The sequence below is a fragment of the Panicum hallii genome, chromosome 7, assembly GCF_002211085.1.
Source record: "Panicum hallii strain FIL2 chromosome 7, PHallii_v3.1, whole genome shotgun sequence".
NCBI lineage: Eukaryota > Viridiplantae > Streptophyta > Magnoliopsida > Poales > Poaceae > Panicum > Panicum hallii.
Window position 1 is genome coordinate 13208068 of NC_038048.1, and position 13668 is coordinate 13221735.

At 47.5% G+C, this 13668-nt stretch overlaps 1 pseudogene; it reads left to right on the plus strand.

Annotated features, from left to right (window-relative positions):
• The window catches only part of LOC112901665, a 41270-nt pseudogene extending 29059 nt beyond the window's left edge, over positions 1-12211 (plus strand).
• The last annotated feature ends 1457 nt before the right edge of the window (positions 12212-13668 follow it).

The window sequence follows — 13668 nt, forward strand, 5'->3', positions numbered from 1 at the left end:
AGGCGGCGTGGCACTCGGGCAAGGCGCCAGCAGAGGAGGCTAGGGCGGTGGAGGAACGGTGGGGTGACACGTGGGCGAGGGAGGAGCAGGAGGTGGATGGCGGCGGCCAGGAGCGGCGCACTGCGCCGGCGGCAGGGGAGCCAGAAGAGCAGAGCAGAGGAGCAGTGGTTCAGGGAAGAAGAAGAGAGAAGAAAGGATCCGAGGACTGATTTGCAAAACAAAAGAAATACAGGGACTTCACTGTAAAGAGCTTATAACTTTTAAACCAGTGCTCAAATGGAGATGGTCCCAAAAGCAAAAGTGCATAGTTTTTCAAGCTCCACAATTTTGCTTTAAGGTTCATCTACAGTAGAGCAACAGTTTTAAAGATACTATAAACTTAGTAACATTTTCAAACTTTATGTAAATCCTATAGATAAAACTACTCTACACATATATCCAAGGGTAGTTTTTCATATTTTTGCAATTTAAACACAAGTTTCCATCTTTTGCAAAACAACCCTCATGCTTTTGAACTTTTCCCTCCATATCTACCCATTTAGCACAAAAGGACCTCTAGTTAAATATAATTATATAACAACCCTTTTTCCTTAGCATTGCACATATTAAACACACCTTTGCCATAATTTGCACATAAAAACATACCAAAACTCTAGGGTGTGACCATACTATTTTCCTGAGTGACACAGTTATCAGCAGTGCCATTGTTCTCGAGCGCTCCGAGGAAGGCCATGCATTTGGTGTGCAGAGGCCTGTTTACTTCGTCAGTGAAGTACTCTCAGAATCTAAGGTGTGGTACCCGGCAGTCCAAAAGCTTCTTTATGGCATACTGATTACTTCACGGAAATTACGCCACTACTTCGAAGAATATCGGATCACCGTGATCACAGACTTCCCGTTGGCAGATATCCTACACAATCAGGACGCCACGGGCCGTATTTCAAAGTGGGCAGTGGAACTAGGGGCTTTGTCAATCGACTTCAAGCCACGCACTGCGATCAAGTCCCAAGCTCTAGTCGACTTCATGGCAGAGTGGAGGGAAAATCAAGTTCCAATTCCAGTCGACAAGCTAGAGCATTGGACCATGTATTTTGATGGTTCTCTCAAGCTCGACGGCGGTGGCGCTGACGTGTTGCTCATATCCCCAAGAGGCGAACAACTCAAGTACGTCCTCCAAATCCTCTGGGAGGTATCCAACAATGAAGTCGAGTATGAAGCCTTGCTTCACGGGCTTCATTTGGCGATATCACTAGGGATCAAGCGGCTACTTGTCTACGGTGATTCTCTTTTGGTCGTCCAGCAAGTCAACAAAGAGTGGGACTGCAACAAAGAGACCACGGAGGCCTATGTACAAGAGGTCCGCAAACTAGAGAACAAATTCTCTAGCTTAGAAGTTCACCATGTGCTACGGGAGCACAATATCGCCGCCGATGCCTTGTCTAAGTTGGGTTCAACCCGAGCACAAGTCCCAACAGGGGTATTCGTACAAGAGTTGAAGCAACCGTCCATCAGACCTTCACCACAGGTCTCCACCCGCACTGGCTCTGTACAGCCAGAATGGGAGGTTATGCTGGTTGGCGAGGATTGGAGAGGACCCTTTATCGACTTCATCCGAGATCTCGTATTACCGGCAGGGATGGATCCCAACAGCGCTGCTGCCGCCCGCATCATGCGACGGAGCAAGGGGTTTGTCTTAGTCGCAGACACGCTGTATCGATGTGGTGCACGGTCTGGCGTGCTTATGAAGTGCGTTACAACAGAGGAGGGCCAGGACATTCTGCGAGAGATACATGAGGGAGTATGCGGTAACCATGCAGCGTCACGCACGCTAGTCGGCAAAGCATATCGAGCTGGCTTCTGGTGGCCCACCGCCGTGTCTGACGCTGAGGACCTGGTGCGACGATGTCAGAATTGTCATTTCTTCGGCAAGCAATCACATGTCCTGGCTCACAACCTTATTACCATACCACCTTCCTGGCCATTTGCATGCTGGAGCCTTGACATGATTGGGCCCTTTGCAACGGCGCCAGGAGGGTTTACTCATGTCCTTGTGGCTATCGACAAGTTTACCAAGTGGATCAAGTTCAAACCGATCGCTAGGCTTACTCCAGATAGGGTGGTCGACTTCATCTCTGATATCTTGCATCATTTCGGCTTCCCTAACACTATTATCACTGATTTGGGTTCAAATTTCATGGCCAACCAATTCTGGGAATTTTGTGAAAATTCATCCATCGAGGTCAAGTACGTTTCGGTGGCACACCCAAGGGAAAATGGGCAAGTCGAGCGGGCAAACGGCTTGGTCATTGACAGTCTCAAGAAAAGACTTTATGACGCCAATACCAAAAAGGGCGGAAAGTGGATACACGAGTTGCCACACGTTATCTGGGGGCTCAGGACTCAGCCGTCCAAAGCCACAGGGCAGACTCCGTTCTTTCTGGTTTACGGCTCCGAGGCGATTCTCCCAGTGGACATCATGTGGAAATCCCCAAGGGTCAAGATGTATAAAGAAGGCGAGGCGGACGAAGCACGACATCTGGAGCTGGATTCTGTCAAAGAGGCTCGCTGCTCTGCTCTCATTCAGTCAGCCCGTTACCTATAGGGGATCCGGCGATATCATGATCGCAACATTAAGGAACGGTCATTTAGCATAGGCGACCTCGTCCTTCGTCGTGTTCAGGATGAGTCGGGTTTGCACAAGCTTAATTCAAGATGGGAGGGACCGTTCGTCGTCAAGAGGGTTACAAGACCAGGATCTTATCGACTACAACACCCCGATGGTCAGGATGTACCCAATTCATGGAATATACAACACCTGCGATGTTTGTACCCTTAAGGGGACTTGTCCCAGTTCCTGTATGCGCCACGATTATTTTTCTTTTTTGGGTCCATATGGCGGCTTTTTGTGCCACATGACCCGAAAGGTAATTTCTCGAATACACTGCGGAGGCTATGGCCATGCCCATATTATTCAAATCGACTTCTTGCTACACGCATTTGTGTCGTCGTGATGACAATCATGTCTTTTCCAGACTCGTTGAGCTCGACTTGTTCGGGTTTTATCTAACTTGTTTGGCTTGTCCCTTCGCTGGGCTGTATCGACTACCCCTGACGTCGTTATACTCAGGGTAGTTTTTGACTGTTTGCTATGGGGCATCCTAGTCGCTGCGCCACATATTGCGCGCTTCGGGCAAGTTGGATCCGCTTGGTCGGACTTCATCTGGCTTACCCGACAAGCTCACGTATAGAGCTATATCGGCTACCTTCTGAGCAGTTGCACTCAGAAGTAGCAGGTCTTTGCTTCAGACGAGACAATACTCTCAGAGTTCTCATAAGGCTACATAAAAGATAACTGTGGTCTCTTATATTACAAAAGGCTTAAACACTAAGGGTTCAGTTTTGGACCATGTTTTCTACAATTTTTTCAGCTACTGGCCTGGCTTCTACCAAGTACTCGCGGAACTTCTCATCAGAGCAGTCGGCAGCTACGCCCCCTGCGAGTACTTCAAGTTGAGCCCTCGGCTAGTATGATCTTACTAGCCCTAAGGCGTGACCCACGTAGGTGGCGGCTGCCTTGGTGACGAAGTCCAAGATTATTTGTGGCGCTCCACGAAGACGATCTACCAGTGGGGGCTTGTCTTCGAAGTTGTCCTCCCGTGGGTCCACCATCTCAACAAGCTCTTGAGCTGCCGCCTTCAGCTCCTCCAGCTCGTTCTGGCGTTTCTCCTTCTCTTCGCCCAGAGTCTTGATCTGCTGGAGGCAGTCGACGAACTGCTTCTCCGTGTCGGCCATCACCTTCTGCAGCCTCTCAACTTCATCTGCGCGGCGATTGAGCATGTTCTTCAAGTCCGTAAGCAGCTCTTCTTTATAATTTATGATTTTCTTAATTTCTACGGTGATGAACAGGTTTCAGAATACACAATCATTGCCAATGATACAAACATGCGCGTAAGATCCGTCATACCTTGATGCGCTTTTCACTGCTCTTTGAGTTGGCCTCGAAGCTCGGCATTATCACGCTCCAGGCTGGTCCGCTCCCGCGTCAGTTCGTCAATGCGCCTTGCGGATTCTTCCAGCCTGGTGGCCTACTCTTGGGTCTTATTGCACGTATCCTGCACATTTCCGGTGGATCGAGATGAACGATCCAACCACACTCAGCATTAGTAGGGCATGTGACTCTTACTTGGGCAAACTTGCTAATGGCCTGGAGTATATTTTCGACTTCTTCTCCAAGGGCGGGCTGCACGCTAGTCCCCTCTACAGCTCCCACCACCTCAACGACTGATGGCTGGGCGGCTGTTGCAAGAAAGTAAGTGTTAAACAAGTGACGACTACGGCTGAGGGCAGCCGGATACTTTACCTGCACTCTCGGCGGGCACGTCAACGGCGACCTCGACTTGCTCATCGCCACCGGCTTCGCGTTCTGTGTGCTGGGGCTCGGGCGGCGGTGAGCTAGGCAAGGCTACAGCCGCTACCTCTGCTGGTTTCGGTGCGCTGGTTAGCTCGGGCGAGGGCTCGGGGGCTGGAGGAGCCAACTCGAGTCCTAGCTCATCCAGCACCACTGCTGTTGCGGGCCTGTTCCAGACAACATAAAGTTTTGATATTTTGAATCTCATACATGGCTAACGATGGGATCCAGAGCAGTGCTTACACGTGAGATCGGGTTATTGCTGGATCCCTGAACGCCAGCCTCAGTGGCTTCTTCACCACGGCGTTTGCAGTTGGAGGTGAAGGCGTACAAGTCGAGGGGGCTGGCAGCACCGGCGTGATGCTTCTCGTGGTGGTAGCCACAGCACTCATTGTTGGATGCTGGGCAACCCCAGCCGAGGGCGCCAGCAAACCGGGCGTAGCACCCGTTGTGGCGATGGCCACGGAACCCAACGCTGGCGGTGGAGCTGCCTCAGCCGAGGGCGCGAGCTGCCGTGATACGGCTCCCGCCACGGTGATTGTTACGTCATTTGCGGGCGAAGGCGACGGGTCTGCCCCATCAGCCTCTTTGGATCTGGCTTTTGGTGCATCGTTCCCGGTTGGGGGTGTTTCGACTACCCTCTGTCGCTGGGGGCTGGGCAAAGAAGACGAAGGACTACAAAACAGAGTTGTCATTAGTATTCAGCAGAAAAACTTGATACCTTTATAGTTTGACAAGCACTTACCCGGCGAGGTCGGCGGTGATGGCTTTGCGTTTCGCATCTCCCGGCGCCGCCGGGGGATTAGAGGTGCGTCATCGGATAACTCCACGGATGATACGGAGGAGTTGTTTGCTTGCGCCCTCTCCCCGGTTGCCCGGCTGCCCTCGGCCGACTCGTTGCCAGCGGTTTTTGCTCTCTTTGCTTCGGCCGCGGCGCTGGGCAATGTGTGATAGGGTCGAGGCAGATCAGGTTGCGGCGGGTAACTCCGGTACAACGCCGTTTGATCCTATGTCAAGTTAATCAATCAGTCTTAGCTCTCCATATCAAAGAAGAAGTCGAGAAGTCGAACACTTACCGACGGTGGTCGATTCTGGGCTGTAAATCCCGCTGGAACATAGGGGACGGTTTCCACATCCAGCAAAACTCGCTTGACACAAACAAGTGTGGCGTCGTCTCCAAGTTCCTCTGCGCACATACGAGATGGGTCTTCAGTACCCATGTACTCGAATCCTAATGTATGGCGCTGTTGGATGGGTTGAATTCGGCGTTTGAAGAATGACAACATCACGGATGCCCCGGTTACCCCCATCTCTTTGTGTGCGGCAATCAACTCTAGCAGCTCATTCACCTGGCCCATATCTGCTTCAGCGGGCTCCAGTGTCCATTCGGCGCGCTGAACAGGAGATTTGCCTGAACGCACAGGGAGTTAGGGGGCGTGGTTCGCAATATAGAACCATTGCTGTTTCCACCCGGGGATATTGGAAGGAAATTTATAAGATATGTATTTATCACTGGCATGTTGCCTAAGTTGGATACCAGCACCCCCTATCACAGATGGATTTTTGGCGGTTGGCTGGGGCTTCATGCGGAAAAGATAGCGGAAAAGAGCCCAATGGGGCTCAATTCCAAGGAAGGCTTCACAGAAGTGGATGAAAATTGAGATGTGGCAAATTGAGTTAGGGTTGAGGTGTTGCAGCTCAATTCCATAGAAATAAAGAAGGCCACGGAAGAAAGAACAAGTGGGGAGGGCCAGACCCCGTTCAGAAAAAGAGCAAAAGGATACGATCTCGTCAACATTTTCCATCGGGAAAGGATCGCGAAGGGCAAGGCGCCAATTGATGAGATTTCTCTCTTGAAGCAGACCCCCCAGCACTAAATTTGCGAGATGGTGGCGAGAGCACTTACTAATTGACCATCGCTGGTTGCCGCTTGTGCCTCTTTCAATTCCTTCTGGTTGATTTTCTTTGGCGCCATTTCGGATCTGTTAAGCCACGAGTTGTTCGCGAGACGCTCGGGGGCTACGGTTGATGGCTCGAAGGATTTCGACTATGCAGGGCAGTAGAGGAGTGGCAGCAGGGTGAGATTTAGTTGAGGTTTTTGTTTTTTCTCTGGCGACGGCGTGAGATCTGAAGGTACGGGAAGAACCCTAACTGACTGCAAGGTTAAATAACCAGCGGTCAGGCAGTGGTTTACTGTGCAAAAGGTGAAGCGTCGCACAAGGGAAATACTTGGAATACGAGCGGTTTTTTGGTGGATTTTTTGGGCAGTTATTTGATTAACCATTTTTAAGGGTTAATTGTCCCGAAAAAAGAGGTTTTCTGAATTTCGAGTTCAATTTCTGCCAATTACATCATCTTGGACTATATTTTCTCAACAGGGAACATTTTTGCCACGACTTTTGGGATCCTTTTTTCCAAAATTTGAGAGATTTGGATTCAAGGCTCGGGGGCTGTGAGACACGTGGCATCGACTACTTATTTTTCAAAAGTACTCGAAGGATAAGAAGAAAAGACTCAAGATTAGTTTGACCCTCAGCTTGATTCTTTGATTCAACCTAAGGCTCGGGGGCTACTCCATATGGAGTGCGATTATTCATCGCACCCCATACAAAAGAAAGAATTCGGGGCATGAGCACCTCATAGCTTCGATGCAGTCAGAAGAGTACTCGAAGAAAAATTTCAAGACGGAGCTTCGAAAGAAGTCGAAGACTGCTTCAGAAGTACTCGAAGAGCCTGCAGTACTCAGCTACGAAGAGCTCGGGGGCTTGTCAGACCCGGGGCCATGGGGCTGTGTACATCAAGGAGTCCGTATTGGGCTAGGGGATAGGACGTGTCCTGTACCTTATTTATATTGTATTCTACCCGCATGTGGAGTAGAACTAGTCGATACAGAAGGAAACTACTCGAGTTGTACTTGAGTATGATTCCTAAGCTAGTATCAGGCTAGGATTCTTGTAACCCTGTCCTCCCGGATATATAAGGGCGGGCAGGGACCCCTTCAAAACTAAGATCACCAGATCAACATCAAGGCAATACAAACCATCATACAGGATGTAGGGCATTACGCATATTGCGGCCTGAACCTGTCTAAATCTTGTGTTGTCTGCACCTTCGAGTTCCTGATCTCGGCGCATTCCAACCCAAAACCTACCACCTTGGGTATATCCCTCGGTGGGCAGCCGGATAAAACCTGACACATATGTTTTGCAGTCTTCTGAGATAGGTACAACCGTTGAAGTCTTGGTTTCAAAGGTAGGTACCGTAACATCTTAATGGGCACATTTGTTATCTGCATACTTCTATCTTTGTTCACCACCTTCTTGTATCTGCACTTCTTACAAAACGAACAGTACTTGAGATTTTTATTTTTCTTCCAAAATAACATGCAATTGTTCTCACACACATAGATTTTCTGATACGGCATGACTAAACCAGCCAACAGCTTCTTTGAGTAGTAAAAGTCTTTCGGGAACTTGTGAGGTTTGGGAAGCATGTCTAATATTAAGTCAACAAGATCATTATAACAACTTACTAAAAAGTTGTACTTCGACTTAATAGTCATTAACCGTGTCACAGCAGCAAGCTGTGATAAAGTTGTGGCCACATGTAATGGTTCTTTTGATGACGGAAGCAGACCAATATATTCTGAGACCTCAGCAGCATTCTCAACAATTCGACAAAATCATCCATCATTGCATCCATCCTATCTTCATTTTCCTCAAAACTATCAACTGGGTTGTATGCCTCCTGCTCCTGTGACTCCCCATGCTCGTACCACCTCTTATAATTCGGCATGAAACCAGACTCGCAGAGATGACATTCCATATCAATCTTGACTTGACGAGAACAATTCTGACACTTATTACATGGACACTTTGCCAAACCACCACCAGGAGATAAGGAAAATACATGATCCATAAAAGCTTGTGTGTTGACCATCCACTCTCGCGTAGGCATTCCGTTACTTCTCCAACCATCATACATCCAACTTCAATCATCTCCCATTTTCTCAAACTAGCTACTTCATTAACGAAAGTGAGAAGTGTTACTTCATTAATGATAGTAAGCAAATAAAATTTATCAAGCATATGTAGCACAAATCATTTTAGATATCATTAATGGTATATATTTTCTAAGAAATGAATTAGAAATCTTATAGGAATCAGAAATTTTCTATGAACAGAATCACAAATATAGGTACAATAAGAACAACCACATTTCTAATAGGATTAACCAAAAGATAACTACAATCAACAGGTTAGTACTTGATCTCGTGCAGGGGAGGGCCGAGAGGAGCGCGGCGACGGCGGCTCGCACGTGTGGGCGGCGGCGTAGAAGGCTGCAGTGTGCGAGGCACCGCCAACGGGTGTGTGTTGTCGAAGTAGGGCCATCCGGCGATGGAGTTGCAGCAGGTGTAGGTGTACGGCACACCGGAGGCCTCCGCCGCACGCGGCACCCGCCGCTTCTCCTCGTAGAACCCCAGCCCCACCCGAATCACCCTGTAGAATGGCATGTTCTCTTCAGTGAGAATAGGTGCGGGGGCAGCAACGGAGGCGCTCGGGGGCGGCGCATGGGGGTGGCGGTTGTGGCAGTGGTGGTGGCTGTGGCGGCGGCGGCGCGCGGGTTTGGCGGCACGTACAGGGCGGGGGAAATTTTGGCACTCGGGCGGGGCAGCGAAACAAAGAAAATATGCATGGAGCTAGCTCACTGAACACTTAGGGCAATTGTATTTTCATCAGCTTAAATAAGGCCGATGAAATTACACTTATTTTCGTCGGCCTCACTTAAGCCGACGAAAATATAACCTTTTTTCGTCGGCCTGGTCGGACCGACGAAAATAAGTATAATTTCGTCGGCTTGGGTAAGCCAACGAACTAATTTAGTAGTTTTCATCAGCTTGCCATAGGCCGATGAAAATAAATGTGGCTGACAAAATTGAGCTGTTTTAGTGTAATGTTAGGTTGGTGGTGTAGCTTCTACAGCTGGCCTTGCACCAGTTTTGGAGCAAAGGTTATTTACATGTCATTGTTTAATGGAAAAATGTTGGACTAACTTTGCAAAAGCTTTGGAATAAGTTTGCAAAATCTAACATGACACTATATGCAAATAGTGCACAAGTATAATGGACATCAGTTATATATATATATATATATATATATATATATATATATTGTTGTCCCTCCATTTCACAAGTATAATGGACAATTATTGTGAAACATAGGGAGTATTAATTTCCTCGTCCAGTCACAAATACTTGACCTTTTGGACATCGACATGGCCCTTAAAATGTATGCTTGATCACTAGTCTCTCCTTCAATGTTTCTACAAGTTGTAGCAGAATTTATGTGCTTTTACTGCATTTCCTCCCAAAATGTGATTTATTTGTGTCTGGAGGTAGTGCCTTTTTTAAAATTGAACGCTCCGCTAAAATGAACATTCTGATGCCATTGCAATTGGCTAACATTAGCCCATTTTTGGACAAAAAGTAAAATGCAAATTTTTATCAACATATGCTATTTCCTGACCTTTGAAGGTTTATTTATCTACTAAACTTTTATTTGCAGGATTCTCAATAAAATTCCAGCAAACCAACCTGTTGAGAGAGTTGAGGTGTGTCCTGTAAACTTAAAGAGATGGATTGTGTTGGTTTCAGAAATGGCCGGCGGCTAGACCTACTTAAAGTGTATATCGCGCGTCGTGACCAGATATGGTCTAGCATGCAATGACTCAAGATTTATACTGGTTCAGAAAATCGTGCCCTCCATCTAGTCGGGGGTCGGTCGGATGTATTGCGTGAGCCCAGGTGCTCGTGAGAGTTGGGGAGTTACAAACTCTCGAGTGGAAGCTATAAGGTTTCAAAGTCTATGGTCAAGATGTGGTGCCTTATTTTCCTAGACGGATAACCCTTCCTTTTCTAGTCCAAGGGGGGCATTGTTTCGGGGGAACTAAGGGTGTAGAGGTAGAAAGAGAGAAATCCCAACTCCGCCAGTCGGGGTCGTCGGCCGTGTCAGTCGGGTCCGCCTAATCCGTCAGTCAGAATCTTCCAGCGACCACCATCCAAATCTTGCGATGTGGGGCGGTTGACTTGTCTTGTCCCTGTGCGTCATGCTCCGTCGGTTTGAGGTCGTGGGGGCATTGATAAGTGCAGTACGGCTATTACTCCCTGTCCCTGGTGCTATGCCTAGTCGCTTCATCGTGACGGGGGCGTGCCGGACGTATCATGATGATGTTTCGCTCCATCCTTTCGCAACGATAGGCAGGTAGAATAGTGTCACCCTGCTGCCACCGTAGAGGGGACTATAACACCCGTGGAGGGAGTGGTTGGTCGTGTACGACAAGATGACCCCGAGACTCATCCTTATCTTCCACACCTACTCCTAGGGCCTGCCGGCGAGCCAGGTCTGGCTTCCCAACCGGACCATCGGTCGAGGAGGCGGGCACGTGTTAGACGAAGTCCAGTCGGAGTCCCCGGTCGGGGCCTTAGTACGCACCCGGCCTCTGACCGTTCCCGCAGTCAGAGATATGGGCCTTAGTCAGCCCGACGAAGATGTCATTCGAGGTTGTGGGTCGGGGGTCGGTCGGATGTATTGCGTGAGCCCAGGTGCTCGTGAGAGTTGGGGAGTTACAAACTCTCGAGTGGAAGCTATAAGGTTTCATCTGCACGAGCCCAGATGGAGTTGTCGCCTCGTGCAGACGGGCATTCATCCTAGACGTAGCCTTGGACTGATCATCAAGAAGTGGGCCTGCTAGGGACCCCCGGGTCCCTGGACCCGTCAGATTGATTCTTTTCTCTTTCTTTAGCAATGCATGCTCTATCTCTTGAGATATTGTCTGAAGTTATGTGATAGGTTTGTTCCTGGATTTACATTCAATCTATTAGAGATTGATGTTGTTGCGAGTCCAAAATCTACATCATTGATCTTTAGCTTCTTGTTTCTTAACACCTCATTCGAAATTGTAGGTGCTGCAGTCTAGGACTTATCCGTTATTTGTTCCATGCATGGAAAGGTGGAGTGGTAAGTTACATCTCATCTCAACTGAAAAGTATGCTTTCAATTATCCTATATAGCTTGTGCGAAATTTTGGTGTAGCAAACTCAATATGGCATCAGATCTTATAGCCGTGCTAATAAAATTTTAATAAATATTTCTGATCCTTCTACTACGCACTAGGCGTGAGGGTGCCCAGAGGGGCAAAGGGGAGTAGTATTTTCAAAATCTTAGCAGTAACTGGCTACCTCCATGAACTGGGAAACCCTGGCGGATATTCAGAGAAAGTGAACCCATCGAGAGCATGCCATGCTAGAAGTTGAAAAATATTGGGAGTTTCAGAGAAAAAATGAGAAAAATGAAATGCATTTTTGGAGTTTTGGTAAACGTATGGAAAATTTCAAAATGATTTTTGAAAGCTTATGGTGTGCTGAAGTGCATATTACACATTTAACAAATTAAGCTTTTGGGTGAACTGTTTGGTGCATCAATATTCTCAGGCTGGTCCAGTACCTAGTGTCCTAGTGTGATGCATTATCTAGTAATATGTTTTCTTGTGTACTGTTTGCTTCAGACTAGAGTTTTGAAGAAGTCAGTTTCCCTGTGGCTGGTTTTGTTGTCCTGTGTTCCATATTCCTGGATCTTTACTTTACTTCGGTGCAGATTTTGGGGTCCAGGATACTGGTAGGGATGCGTGGATTAATAGAGAAGATTGGATTAAAAAAATGGTGTTCGCATCGGGAGTGGCAGAAAATATAAGGATTCCTACTTTCTTCAGGCGCAAGTAACGTGCACGTGCTACTACAACATATAGCAGGTGCTCTCTCTGTATGCATTTTAAATGCATGTTATTTAGATGTTGAATGCTAACTTATATGTTAACATTTATTTATGCCGTATGTTATAAAGAATTGTGGTGTCTTTTCACGGCATGGTCCTTGATGCTTGAGTCTTGCAAATCATACTCAAAGACGTTGTTCGAAACCACATATTATCAGTCCCACTTTATTGTGGAGCACATATTTCCTGTTTGAGACGAGATACTTGATTATGCATTAGGCATAAGGAAACAACCCAAGTATGAGGAGCCCGACAAATTAGGCTTTTGGTTAAACTGTGATGTGCATGGGAGGTCAACAATTCTTATTAACTTTTCATTATATTATTGCAGATGGGCTGTCATATTACTGAGTTCCTAACACATCCAGGCTCTGCACTTTTGCAGGTTGTTTGACAGCGAACGATCTTAGGATATGATCTGTGGAGAGCAATTAACTTGGATACATGATGCATCATCAGTTTCATGGATGCTGTGCTGTCTTGTTGGGTTCTAGGGTTCATCACAACCAAGGGGTCTGGATGAAAGCTTGTACTCCCTCCATCTTAGTATAGAAGACGTAACCACTTTTTACTCAAATCTCATAATATAAGGTGCGCTTTATCTATACCCACGTATATCGATGCAGTAATAGTAGTGTTAATAGAGAGAATTAAATATGTTTCTGATCAAGGTGGTTACGCCTTATATACTGGGATGGAGGGAGTACCTTAGAAGTAGAATGAACAGGTGTTGTAAAGACGTACTTTGTTGCAACTTTAACATTTATGAGATCTCTGCTAACTCTGGTACGAGCTTCGGGTTCATAATGGAAATGAACAGCGTGGCAGTTTTGGCCTTGCTTCATATGCTGCATCGGTGTGAAACATGGGCGCAAATGGCTAGAATGGGAAGCCTTCGGTGCGCCCAGGGGCACCGAGAATCCGGTCCTACCATGCCTAGACGGACCCTGACCCTGGACCTGGAGTATCTCTAGCACTGGCATACTGACCTGCTTGCCATCGCTGATGAGAACAACTCTCCTTTGAATATAATATAAGGACCGATCACTAGAGCATGTGCGCGACAATTAGATCTGAGAGATGTTCTAACCTTGTCAATTGTTTTTCAGAACTTACACATGGTTCCATGCATGTCTTATTGATTAGAAATAATGGAGAGGAGCAGCAAGGACTTGGAGAAAGCCAAGGAGTCAAGGAAGAAGAGTTAGGACGTCCACACCAAGGAGTAGTCCACGTCCAACTCGACTTCGACTACACCTCGGATTCTAGAACCTGATTTCACCAAAATTGACACCCTAACCACATACGGAGTCGGATATGGACGTTGTCGGTACATACGGATAGGGGTACCTCCTGCTAGGGTGTCCAGACCCTTAGCGTCTCGCAATCCGTAGTCTCCCCCTTGCCTTCTGGGGACGTGGCATACGGCCC